We start from the raw sequence: 14,672 nt of genomic DNA on the forward strand, positions 1-14,672 counted from the left end.
TCAGTCAGCATGACCCCAGTTTGGAGAAGCAGGGCTGGAGGCTGACACAGAAGCTAAGCAATGTACTGCTTTGTATCAGAGAGCCTGTTCCAATAGGGAGGCCATTAACGACCTCAGTTTGTCATCTACGCTTTCATCAAAGGCACCAGACTCCATTGACAAAACAGTCATTTTAGCACTCTGAACACAGGAGTTGCTGGTCTACCGCTGCCTCGTTCAGTTAGTTAGTTTGTGTTATTGTGTGACTTTGGTGAATCAAACGTAACTTATTCAAATGCCAAAGTCACACAATAAAACAAACTAATTTACTGTTTGAAGCAGCAGTAGAGCAGCAGCTTCTGTGTTCAGTGATGTGAAATCACTGTTTTTCTCAATGGAGTCTGGCTTTGTAGAGAATGACATAAAGGCTTAATTTTCCTGTTGAAAATCACTGACATTAGGGTGAAGCAGTGAAAATACTCTCAATACACTGTACACTTAAACTGAGACTGATGTATTTAGGTGGGACTTTTTTTTTTTTAAGGTGGCTGAAATAAGTTTTGTTGAACTCCAGCCTGTTTCTCCAAATGAATGGGTGCTGACTGACGTCTACTGTATGTCATATACTGTCCATGGATAAATACCTCATGAAACCCCACTTCAAAAAAACTGAACTATCCCTAAGAGGTCTTAAAATGTCTTACCTTAAAATGAAATATAAATATTAGGACATAAAAGTTATTTAAACGTCTAAAATTTGAATTTGTTCAATCTTTACTGTCACAAACATTTTCTTCTAAATGGCTGTACCCATATTTTAATTTCTTTTTGGTCAAAATGAGTTGAGCTCAGATGATTTGTGTAAGAATCAGTCTTAAATTAGGTTTTAAATGATCTCAAATGGTCTTAAGAAACATGAAATATTAGTGTCTGTCAGTTGCAGACACCCTGTATTGAGTCTTTCTCACCTTTTGGCCTGAGGGTGGTGCTAGAGGAGAAGTCATTATTATAATCCACTCATGAGATTGTGGACTGTCGTGTTCAGCGGGGGCAGCCTGATCTCAGAATGAGCACCAAATCTGAGGTGTTTAAACATGAAATGGCAAAATATCAGTTTAAAATTGGTCATTTTGTGTCTTAAGTGGCTTTTATTTGGAGACAAAATATGTGAGACAAAGTACATTGAGTCAGCCTCTGTCACAGAGAGGAGGAGAAATGGCAGAGCATAAAGGTTAGGGTGGAAAAAAACAACTCAGTCATTTAGGATTTTACTAAAAGAAAGAAATCACCTGTTGATTTATATATATAGCTCCCAGGGAATATTTTTTTGTATTTGGGAGCTGTTTAAATGTGTCATTTGTGGTAGATTTTATTCAGTTGAACTATTAATATTGTGTACAGAATCTGAGTTACTGTTGTCGTTCACAAACTAAGGAAATTAGATAATTTTTGTTGATTTTTTTACTGAATATTTGAAGGCAAACTGTTAAACTACATCACTTATTTTGTTGTTTTTTTTAACTGATTTGTCATTCTGTCAAGAATATCGTTGTCGTGAAAATACCCTGAAATATCGTGATATTATTTTAGGGCCATACCGCCCACCCCTAATTCTACGTCTCATTTAAAGATTTGGCCATTTCGTCTTCAACTTTTTAACTATCGAACATCAAAGGTTAAAATCTAATAACTAATTTAAGATGGAGGGAGGATCATGCACTTTCTGCCAGTCACACACACAGGTTAAAGAAGAAATATTTGTATATTCAGAGAGGGTTGAAATAAAAAAAAGCAAGGATAACAAAAAAGAAAAGGAAGTCACACCCCCTCCTGATAAGTAAAGAACAGTCCCTTACCTCTGAGATGTAGTGGAGTAGAAGTATAAAGTAGCATCAAATGAAAACTCTCAAGTAAAGTACAAGTTTTGTACTTAAGTACAATACCTGAATAAAAGTAGTTTCACTTCACTGCCACATACATCTAACTGAGTCTGCGCAGTTGGGTGAAACAGCGCCTCCTGTGGTCAGACGCAGTGTAACACCGAACACCGAAGTTCAAAGAAGCGACGTCACGTTCGTATGAATAAAAAAATAACGATTATCTGCGGTAACCGTCGTGTAAATGTCTATTAACGGACCGGTCTGTGGTAAACAAGAATGAAATATTAAATTATTAAAATTTGTCACCTCTAAAGAGAAAGTCGGCGGTGTTTAGTTGAAACAACTCCGGCCGGTACAGTTCGCTAGCTAACGTTATTTCCCCAGTGGTGCTAACTACTGCTAAGGCTAGCTAGCTAACTAGCTAACAGCCGTTGAGTGAATTTAGGAGTTATTTTCGACAAAATGAGCAACACGGCAACATTATATGGATATTTCACCTTCGTGGGAGAAAGAAGAACAGAGATTGCCGTCAAACAAGGTGAGTCAGATACACCTGTCTGTCTATGGCTGTGGGGTGTCTTTCCTCATGATAATGACAGTTTGTGCTCCTGTTAAAGTTGTCGTGGAGGTCACAATGGATACTGTGCTGTTTGCTCCTGTTGTTTGCCATGACCCTATTTAATAATTAGAAATAGCTGTAGTTTTTTGCATGTAATGTCATGCAAAAACACCTGTTGATTGTCTGTAGTTGGTGTCTGCTGGATGTTAATAAGAATGTTTGGATGCTTTTGTTTTGATCTTAGGTGAGCTTTTAGGAGTAATGAGCTCTAAATGAATGAATGAATTACTTTATTTTGAGCAGAAATTAACAAGTGTACACTTATATAATCCTACCCCCTTCTCAGTATTCATGTCTCATTTGCAAAGGAAGTTGTCAGCAGCTTTCCCAAACTAATTTACAACCATTAATAAAGATTAATAAACAAGTATTGGATATTAAATATACAAGCCCCATCTCAACCAAGCCCAGATTAACAAATAAACCAACCCATCAACATCACCCCTCTTCATCTGCGTACCTCTTAAATATACTGCCTGTACATCTTCTACAAGTGTAGTGCTTCCGTTTAACTTCTCCACAGAGTTTTCAAGGTTGTACATACACAATGTTTTTTGCATTTAATTATTTCCTCTCAAAACATTTTTTGAATATTGCCCAGAAGTGTATTATGTCTTGCTTTGTACATTATTTGCACTGTTTCAAATTTAACCAAATCCCCAAATTTCAATGTATGTGACTTAAAAGACAGTGTGTCGGTGTTCCCTATGTGTAATGTATATAAGTTGCTTTTAAAGGTATTTCCCCAGACCTCCACACAGTAATTAAGTTGTGGTTAAATGAGTGAGCAGTAGATAATGTATAGTGATTTATGGTCCAGTATGTGTCTTCATTTTCTCACAACTGCACTGCTTCTCGCTGTGACTTATTTGAGGTTTCCAGCTGATTTTGTGATCCAGTATCACTCCCAGAAATTCATTTTCATACACTTTTTCTTTACCAACATTGTCTATCTAACGTTGCACTTACATATCAATTTGTCGATTTTCAAATAACATAATTTTGCTCTTTGTCAAATTTAGTGACAGTTTGTTTGTGTCAAACCATCTTTTCAGTTTATTCATTTCTACTTTAGCGACTGTTTTTTTTACTTATCAAAGGAGGGGCGTGGCTGGAGTATGATTTTTTTTTTGGGACCCTCCCCGCAGCTACAAATATTTGTCGGTTGGGTTTAGGAAAAAGAACAGGGTATAGCTTTACATTCCTACGGGAAGCGAACACTGGCCCCCTGGGTGAAAGTCGGTGGTTGAATATCGGTGTTACAGAATAACAGGGACCGCCTGTGTATAATGCCAACATGAAAGGAGGGCTTTTTTTTCGGTGTCTGATGCCAGAAGTTACTGACCAAACGCTGGTACCTGACGACTTTGGGGTTGCTTAAAAAATTAGAAAATGGATTTTGACAAACAGTTAATTTACCAGTGTCTGAATTGGTTAACTCTGTTATTCAGATCTGTGGTTTCCAACCTTTTTCCTGAAGGGACTCCTTTTCAGTCATTGAGTAAACTGACGACCCCTGACTGACATTTCATATTATAGTCAATACCACTAACAGTGCAGGGACACTGATAAACTGTACAAGTAACCCAAACAACGAACAAAATGGTTCTCATCATGAAATGTTAATAAATCTGTGAGTAGATTAGTCAGAGTAACCCATGAATATCCAATGACCACCATATAAAAAGGTGATAATTACTATAGGTGCATCCTGTCCACCTGCAAACATGGAAAAAACTGCAATTTTTTTTCCAACACTGAGACTGAAGTTATTTTGGGTCAAGTGGAGTTGAATTTCTTTTTTTTTTTATAACATATAAAATATTTTATTATTAGTGGTGTGGGAGGGACAGGTAAATCAAAGGCTTGGAAGAAAGTAACAGGTGCCATTAACTCTGTGTCCTTTAAGGTTAAACGAAAATGGTTTGATATTAATGCAAAAAATATTGACAGCTTAGTGTTTGGACAGTCACACAAATTGGTTCTGCTCATGTTTCATTAATTAGACCGACTAACTGCAGGAATTTTGGCTTGTTTTTGTCAAATTCAGTGTTGTCTTCTCCCTGACACTTGGCCATTGTTCTGTCAGCTGTTTGCTTGTTTTGACGGCATACTTTTATAATTCAAGACAAGACTATTTAAGGAATAATTCACCTGCATAATGACCATTTGTGTATCAATTAGTCATGCTGTGTCATGTTAAATTGGTGAAGAAAACTGTGTTTTTACCCTACTCACTACTGGACTCTGGCTTCAAAAGAGCATAGACAAGTTTGGCTTTCAGTTCAGTTTTAAATATTAAGGTTTTTTAGTGATAAATCATTTGTGAAGTACTGAGCTCATGACTGGATAAATGAGACTTGCATTGTTCTCCACTGTGAGAGTTTGTCAGTGAATGTTGTGATATAGTTTTGCTGTTGCTTAATTCGGTCCCCAGGAAATAAATGAATGAATATGTTCAAGTAACATTGCATGACTATTGACATACAAATGGTCATTTTGTGGGTGAATTATTCCTTTAAGCAGAGAGTGAAGGCCCTGTGACGACAGCTTGTGTTGTGGTCTTCACCGTGTCTCCATTCTGTGAGATTTTATCCTGAATAATAATCTAAACTTCATAAATAACAATTTCATTTAGTTTTCTTCACAGAAATGAAGGAAATGCTGAGGTGTAGTCCTACTCTTTATATTTAAAAAAAGTTTGTAACACCTTAAAATCAAGGAGGCCTCACGACCCCCTTTTGACGCTTTGGCGACCCCTGCTGGAGGTCAGGACCACCAGGTTGGGAAGCTGTGCTTGTGATGACAGGTCTGACTTTTAGCACAGCTAAAATAAGTGTTTTGGTTAAAGTTCAATTTAGCTGGCCACTCTAAAACAACGGCCGGCCCCCGTCTTGCCCCTTTGTGGTTTTAGTGGACCACTGATGATGACTCACTAACTCTCTAACGTATCGTATATCCAACCACAACAAAGTCTTATTCACCCATTCTCAGCGACTGCAACAAGCCACAAATGCAACTGCTCCTTCAAACTAAATACTTAACTACGTTTCATACCCCTTAAAAACACCTAAAGGAACATTTTTTAATCAGCGGTAATTTTTTTTCTTGGTTCGCTCTTTCAGTATCAGGACTTTTAGAAACCTCCTCCCTTTTGTGGCTCACATGTGTGGGTGTTTGTGAAATACTTGAACGGACAGAAAAGAGTGGAGATGAATTTATTTTTCTCTCATCCTCTTGATAGAGGTGTAGTCTCAACACTCATGAAGCACTCCTGTGTATTTGAAAGAAGCAACGTAAAGCTCTCACCAGAGCTTTGAGGCATAATCATGACACAATTAAGATAATTTCCCAACCACTGCTGGTGGCGAGAAAAGCAATTTTTACGCCTTGTAATCGAGTCTGGCTGTCAGATTAAGATAGCAGGTGATTTGAGGGAAATTGTCTTGGCGAACTCTTTGGAGTGGGATCCAGGTGGCCTCAGGTATCTCTTTGCCCATTGAGGTTGCCCGTAAGGTAATGCAGTTTTGATTTTGAAAATGAAAGAAACATTTGAGTGGTGGATTTGTGTCTCTGGGCATTTGTCGTCTTATTACCTGCCTCTGCTGCCATCTACTTCTGCATCTTGTGACTTAAAAGAGCCAAGTGCCCCGTTATCTGTGTCTCACTTTCTTCCTCTGTCTCCTTTTTCTGTCTTTCACTTGCCGTCCAATGACAAACTCAAAATTCAACACACATTATGTGAGATTACCACGTGTAAGAGTCTGTGTAGGATGTTAGCTTCTCACAGCCGATAATTTCACAAAGATTTCAGGAATTAAAAAAAAGAATACCCTCCTAAATAAAATGCTCAGTGGTAGTTCAATGCAAGACAAGTTTGTGTGTCACCTTTACACAATGAAGCTTTGCCTTAAATAAATAAACTTGCCTTGTCTTTAATTGACCCTACTTGCTTTATAGAAGACATAAGTAGAATTTTAAAATTTTACAAAAATTAGAAGATAAACATATAGACTTATAATATGAATAAAAGAGATTAAGCTGGAGAATATGATTGTTAGGTACATCACACTAAGAGATACAAATATTTATTTAGTCTTGATTTAAAAGAACATCTTTTTTTCAGATCTCTAAAGATATATTATGTTTTTTAAATTTTCTCTGTTTTGGTAGAAAGTGTTTTTTGGCTGGGTTCATGCTTACATTACGTACTGTATCAGTAAAACAGAAGATGCCCATTGTTTTTATTTTTTCATTTGCAAGTGTTACAAAGTTTATTCAAAGTAAATACACATGTATGTCAAACATTTTTGAATGATTCATTGATTATATTTGATGAATTAAAATACAGTACACAATATGCATACAGTACTAAAATTCATCAGGATATCACAGTCAAATAATGTGACTTATTTCCATTGGTGTCCTCAAGTAGAGGATTGGAGGCAAGCAGATACAGTGAATTTCATGTAAATACTACTATCCTATTTTTACAGTAACTCACCAAAAAAGAAAACACAGAAACATCAGTGTTATATAGGAACAAACAACAACAACACTTTCATTTAGAAACCAGACCAAATACTGTCCTGGAAAGGGTGTTTCACTATACTAACTTAATTTGTAACCTTTGTTTTTTTTCCCCATTATAGCGCCAAAACATTTCATATTGTGATCACTGTATGCGGTGGCTTTGGAAAGTATTCAGACCCTTCACCTTGCACACATTGTGTTAAAAACTTTACTTAAAATGGATTAAATGTGCTTTTTGGCCACCTGTTTACACAATAACCCACAAAGACGAGGAAAAATCAAGTCTGTAGATTGTTTTGCAAATTCATCACAAATAAAAAGTCCTTAGACCCTTTATTATTGCACTTCAAAATCAAGGGACAGTTCACAGATAGTGTTCAGGGTTTCCATTGTCATGGAAAACCTGGAAAAGTCTTGGAATTTGACAATCTTGTTTTTCAGGCCTGGAAAAGTCTTGGAAAAGTCATAGAATTATTTGATTACTTAAGTCTTGGAAAAGTGATGGAATTAGTAAATTATCTAAACGTCTTGAAAAAGCCATGGAATAAGTAAGTTTTAGAAAAGTCATGAAATTAGTAAATTACTTAAAAGTTTTTGGAAAAGTCAGGGAATAAGTGTATTACTGAAAAGTCTTGGAAAAGTCATGGAACTAGTAAATTAGTCTAGGTAAAAGTGTTAGTGATGGAATTAGTAAATTATCCAAACGTCTTGGAAAACTGATGGAATTTGTAAGTTTTAGTAAAGTCATGAAATAATAATATTTAAAAATAATATAGTAATAATAATAATAATAATAATAAATTACTTAAACGTTTTGGAAAAGTCAGGGCATCAGTAATTTACTTAAATTACTTAAAATGGAATTAGTTAATTAGTTAAAAGTGTCAGAAAAGTCATGAAATTACTTAAAAGTCTCGGAAAACGTCCTGGAATTTTATTTTTTTTTTAATTAGAGGACATTGTATTGGCTGTGCCGGTAGTTTGAAGTAGTTGAAGTGAATATGAACATAACCAGCTATCAGAAATTGGCTGTTTAATTTTCCTGCAATAATTAACACTTGGAGTAAAGTGTGATATACAATTATGTTCGTGTTAGAGGTTGTAAATAGTTCCTGGAAATGTTATTATGGATCTTTGGAATGTCACAGAAAAGTTTTAAAATTTTGTAAATGAAAATGGGTGGAAACCCTGAGTGTTGTGCTATTTCTTGGTCTAGATTGTTCTGATGTGTTGCCGATTGCGGGAGATATTGACCATAGAGATATCTGTCTTCTCTAATACAATGGAACTGGATGGTACTCGGTTTGTGGTGCTCCAAGTGCAAAAAAATACATTTGATGCACGGTTCCTTTTGGGCAGTGATATGGTTAGTGGGTGCAATTTGGTAGTAAGAGAATAGTTCCTACATGAAACTGCTCACAAGGTCTGTGGATTATCTCGAGTAACCAGGTCATGATTTCTGGAAAGAGACATTGCTGTTGAACTTTTTAAATGTATTTTTTGTAAGATAAAAAAAAATATGTTTTTTATTTTGGGGTGAACTGTCCCTTTAAGCTCAGGTGCATCCATTTTATTTTCATAATCTTTGAGACATGTAGCCTAAAAGTAGGGATGCACCGAAATGAAAATTTGTGGCTGAAGCCGAAGCCGGATATTATTAAACGCTTGGCTGAATGCCGAGTACCGAATACAGAATATCATTGTTTAGTTTTTCATTAGTTTTTGCGGATGAACACCTTCCAGATTAGTGTTGTCACGGTACCAAAATTGGGACCCACTGTGCGATACCAATGAAAATATCATGGTTCTGAGTAGTATCACGATACCACAGCAAAAATGAGGCAGATGTGCCTTTTGTCATTTATAAAAAGATAAATCACTTTTCTATAATACATCAATGATATTTCAATGGAATAAATTACTTATTGACTTATTCATACTTCAAAAACAGCATCAATAAGTGATTAACATAGGGGGGATCAAAATAAAATAAATAAATAAAATAAGAATCAACCAGCCACCCTCCTCCCCTGACAGTCCCTTCATAAGTAACGAACAATCCCTAAAGTGCGGTGAGGTTTGTGGGCCGTGAAAGGCTTGTTTCTCCTCTGACACGTCACATACCTGTGTTTGGCTGGCTCGGCTGTTCAGGTACTTCTGGGCAGTCATGACGGCAAGAAGAGGATATTATTGGAGCCGACTTCTCCGTCACTGGTAACGTTAAGCCGATGGCCGCCGTATTTGACAGGAATACATACTGTCTGTGTCTGTGACCCCTGTTCAACCCACAACTGATGGAATTCGCCTTTCGTTTCTGCTGCTGGTTGAAATCTGTAGGCTGCTCGCACAGCGTGCTGAATGATTTAAGCCTATTTTGCTCACTCAAAACTATTTTTAGTCACAAATGTGAGTGCAGTGATGGACGGATCGCCACACTGCCGACATTTTATTCCGTCCGTCACGGCACGCCGTTTGATTGCGTTATCAAAACACGCCGCTATTATTCGGCCTTGCTTTTCACTTATTCCACCGAATACGTGTTTTTTTGCAATATTCGGCCGAATATATTCGGTTACCGAATATTTGGTGCATCCCTACCTAAAAGCACTCCATCCCAATGGCAAATTCAACTGATTTAGAAAGACACAAATCTTTGTATACAGGTCCCACAGTTTACGGTGATCATCAGGCCCAAAACCCAAGCCAAGAAATACAAGGGACTCTCTGTACACCTCTGAATTCAAGACTTTTTTCACAGCTGACATTTTTACTTCTTATTGTATTAGAAGCACAAGTGTTACTAATAATATTAACAACGTCTATATTCTTTTCAGTGTCCCAGTAAGCCGTGACATTGTGATGGTGAGCCAGCATGAACATCACGGCAGAACCTTGAAACTGAAGCAGCTAAAATGGAATTCAGCCAAACAATCAATAATTTAATTATCTACACCTGTTCTTTTTTTACTGTAACATGTCAAAATGTCCTCTGTGAAAAATTTTGAACCACTAGCACTTGGTTGCACCTGTTATTCATAAATCCACTGCTAAGTTTTTGTGTAAAGTAAATAAGTAAAAGTAAAAAAAAAGCTCAAAATCTCTTAATACTGATAACTGATAGCCTATCACTAACATTTTAGTCCCATCTTGTCTCGTCAGTGAATAAAGAAAACCTACATAGTTTTTCCTATTAAAGATCTATTTTTAGCCCATCTACGTCTTGTCTTGGTCATGGGGGAAAAAAGATGTTGGTGAACATTTTTCATCATAGTTGTTGTTAATGAATCTAACGCTGCTTATGTTGCCTTCAGACGAGGTCGTATTTATGAGAAGAGTTGAGATTAAGGCCTCCCCTTGTGGTATTCATGACCTTGTAAGTGGAAATTTTCTCAGAGTTCCAAGTTCATAAGTTGTAATGTGTTTGCTAACGTCAGGAGATCCATTTGAAGAAAGCATTGCTTTCAAACTAGCGATTTCTGGCTCAGTTTGCATCATCCAAACTTTAGAAATGTCTTCACATAAGTTCCAAATATAACAGTTTTAGGGGGGCAAATTATTATATTTTTTATGTCAGTAACTTAATTGACAGTCCTTTGTAATAGTGAGTATGACTTGGTGGTTTATTTATACATAAAAACTGAGAAATGTGAGTATTTCAGAGTAAGTAGTATTCATTTAGAATAAGTGGGTAATGTCTGATTATGTTGACCTAACCATTATTAATTGGTCTTTTAATCTGACTTTATTAAACAGCATTTTGATCAGCCTCAGGTCAGATATGTCGCTCATATTTCATTACTTCTTTTACTGTTCAGTCTAAACCAGTCATATGTCAGCAGGCTAATGTTAGCTGTGCCAGTTGGTTCAGTTCTTTTTTTGAATTTAATTTGACATTTTTAACAGAACATTCCCTCAAAGAAAGAAAGAAAGAAAGAAACAGACTTGTACAAAAGCTGCAGCCCTGCAGCAGAGCGCAATCAGTTACAAAAGAACCTAACGATGGCATTTTCGGTGGTACTCCATTGTAATACCACACTTTTGTTAAAACAACCCACTTCACTTGGTTAAACACTGAGGTACAGTGTACCACAAGTCCACCTCTGTATAAACGTGTCCATTTTTAGTTGTAGACATGGCAGTCATTGGTTTTATTATATATTATTACCTGGTTTCAGTCCCTGTGGCCATTAAATAAAGGTTGGTAGTTTTGCATCCCTCCAGGTCAGTTATCATTCACTTAGCTGTCAGTAAGAGTATCTACCGTATAGAGCACTCACTATTGATGCACACGCTTTCAATAGTCAGTGCATTTAAAAAAAAGTTACAGTGCAGTTGTTTTGCATGCAGTTTTTTTTTTTTTTAACGTCACTATGTTGAAAAAAGGAAGGGTTGATTATTATTTTGTTTAAATATTATTGTTATTTCTCTTTTTTTAATTTGTAAATTTAATTTAATTTTATACTATTTTATTTATTTATTTATTTATTTATTTATTGGATTCATAAAAACATTATGTGAGACCTTGGGGGTGGGGATATTGGAACAAAAATGTAAAAAATGAGTTCTTAATGTTCAGTGTATTTCACTGTACCTTTTAAATCAATGAATACATCTATCAAATACATAAATAAATAAATGAATAAATTAAAGTACTTGCAGTATAAACTCTGATCTGTGCCATATATCTCTTTAGGTTAGTTGGGTTCAGATCTGATGAGGTATTAGTTACAATTTGCAGTTACTGGGTGTAGAAGTTTGGTAACAGTTAATCTGTGTGTAAGAACTAGTCTGCGTGGTGCAACCTGTTTTTAGTAATGCAGAAATTTACATTAAGTAAACACTTGAATTATAAGGCCAACAAGGCATTACCTAAGACATCAATCAAGTGACACTTTATATTTATGGGGTATCATGTATTGAATTAAATGCCAAAAAAGTACATCCATTCTAGTTTGATTTGAATCTTTAAAACAGAAATATGCAAAAAGTGAAGGGGTATGAATATTTTCAAAGCCACTCAATCCACCCAGCTCTTAAAATATCCTACTATTTGTCGCACTAACAGTTACTGCCATTATTATAATAGTGTATGTTGTATAGCATTAAATAGTTGAGGAGAAATAATTAAATGCACATCACATAGATGCAACACTACCAAAAAACAGTGTTCATTAAGAAAGAAGTAATGCCTGCACACTAACTTCATGCCACACAAGTTTAATGAAACGGATCTTCGTCAAGTCAAAATGTTTGAAAAGTTGAAACCACACCTATATTTACACATAAAGCACACCAATAGGCTGACGAGCTCCATGGAGGCAGGTGTGGTTAACCATCTAAACCACTCAGGGTGGTAAAACAGTTGCCAATTAAAAATGCAAGCAGCAGTGAATGGGCCCTTGCACCTTTGTGCACATCAGTGGCACTATTAATACGCCAGCTGATGCAGCTTTTGTTTGCTGCCAAAGTCAGACTCTGCATGAAGGAACAAGATGGTATTCAGTAGGAGGAATGGTGGTGCTGCAAATGACATATTGCAAATATTGTACAATTTCTTGTGTTGACTTTGTGGTGCTATAGAACTCAGTTATATACCTCATTTAGCTGTATTTGAATTTGACCTTGTAAATTTTGTGTTAATCAAACAATATTACATTATTACACAAGACTTACTTCCTGCTGCCACAGGGTGGTGCAGTGATGATGACACCTATTATGCAGATTTTACTGGAAGATATTTTCCTATTATGTATCAACGCTTTTTCTTTTTTATTGTGTATTTGTTAAAGTTAGAACTGCTTTTATCAGCACACTTGCATTGACTGAATTTCAGAATCAGAATCAGAAATAACTTATTGTTCCCTGAGAGGAAATTGTGAATCGTTAGTCGCTTGCGATGTAAAGAATAGAGAATTCTAAGAAGTAAGAATAACTTTGACAAGGTAAATCAAAGTTACAACAACTTCCTGTTTCGCAAGTGATTTGTTGGTGTTCAAATGAAAACATGTCATTTCCTGTTGCCAGCAGGTGGTGCTATGACTGTAACTCAATTCTGGCATGTAGATGTCATGAGGCTAGGACTTTAAACAAATTTTTGGCAGATGGGACAATGTATGCTGATGTTACAACAACTACCTGTTCTATAGCAAAACGTGCAAAAATGGCTGCAATGCTATGGCAATGCCATTTGATGAAAACTCAGAATTTCCCCCCAAAAGCATCATCAAGGTGTTAAAGCTTTTCAAAACGAATTTGACATGACATGTATAAAACATGCCATTTCCTGTTGCCAGTATTGGGCGCTATAGCTCTAATAAAATATTGCCATTTAGATGTCTTCAGACCTGGACTGTCATCAAACCTGTGAAGTTTGGGGTAGATTTGAGTATCTGTAGGCGAGCAACAAACCACTTCCTGTTTGGTGGTGAAACACTGAAATTTGATGCTTTGCCATCGTCACACAGTTCAACAAAAACTCAGACTTCTAACAACTTTAAAAGGCCAAAATGCACAAAAATTGCGCATTAAATTCAAAATGGCTGACTTCCTCTTGGGTTTAGGGTGTGGCTCCAAGAGACTTTTTTGTACGTCTGGAGATGTTACATATGCATACCAAATATCATACTTGTAGATTAAACGTACTGCAGGGTTATTTTGTTGAAGTTTTGTAGGAGCAATACTGGGCAATTTTTTGACACCTGAGCATGAGACCATTAAAATATCAAATATGTCACCAGTCCAGGTGTGTGTGCAAAGTGTCATGAGTTTTCGAGCACCTTTAGCCTCTTTAAAAAGGCAATACATTTCAGAGAAAAAATGATTCCTTCAGTTTTAATAGGGTCCTCCTAGCACTGTTCAGTGCTTGGGCTCTGATAAACAGTCCAATAAAATACATAGATGAAAGTACATAGGGAAAAAACATAAAGACAAAAGCCATACTGCAAGTGATCAAACATATATCTTGATTAATAAAACACAACATTTATCATCCCTTATATCTGTCTACATCACCTACGTTCAAAAAAGTATCAAGTTAGAGGCAGTTACATGCACAGAAATTGGGTCTAAAACACCCATCTAAAAATAGTTAGATCAAATAGCATCAAATAGCCAAAGTCTGAAATTCCTCCCTCCACTAGATGGCATTGATAGACTTGAATTTGATATTCTCTCAACCAGGACCAGCCTTCACACTCAACACCAGCCTTCTCAGTGTGTATAAATCCCCCATCTTTTACTGGTATCTACTGTTCATTTAGCCAGCTGTTAAATGCTGAAAGGAAAAGCTAGATTAATTGATACATTGACTGAAAATGAGCCTTTAAAAGGCAGCTGAGATCAAGTAAGAAGTAATGACTGTTTTGTGCATAAATTCTAAATGTGATACAAGTCCAGTTTCCTTTCCTCATCTTGCTCTTAAATCTTTGTTGAATCTGAAGGATTGTTGTCCTTGTATATTTTCAACACCAGATGTACTTCAGTTTAGAAATGTTGTGTATGTGCACCTTATAATTTTAAAGGACCATTTATTACCAAAGAGAGAATATCCCCGTATGATACATAGATGTCTCTGCTGCTGAAGGGATATCTTTTACATTGCCATTTCAACAGATTTATCAAATAAATTGGTTGTATAACAGCGTCCTACAGTAGTAATGAGG

The 14,672-nt window shown here is 36.2% G+C and overlaps 1 protein-coding gene across 1 annotated transcript in view; it reads left to right on the plus strand.

Moving 5' to 3' along the window:
• The first annotated feature begins 2,026 nt into the window (after positions 1-2,026).
• The window catches only part of sox14 (SRY-box transcription factor 14), a 203,368-nt gene continuing 190,722 nt past the window's right edge, over positions 2,027-14,672 (plus strand). The window contains exon 1 of the mRNA XM_049588003.1: positions 2,027-2,397. The gene's annotated coding sequence lies outside the window, so the exon portion shown is untranslated. The remainder of the gene's footprint in view (positions 2,398-14,672) is intronic.

Source organism: Epinephelus fuscoguttatus, linkage group LG10 (genome assembly GCF_011397635.1).
Source record: "Epinephelus fuscoguttatus linkage group LG10, E.fuscoguttatus.final_Chr_v1".
Taxonomy (NCBI): Eukaryota; Metazoa; Chordata; class Actinopteri; order Perciformes; family Serranidae; genus Epinephelus; species Epinephelus fuscoguttatus.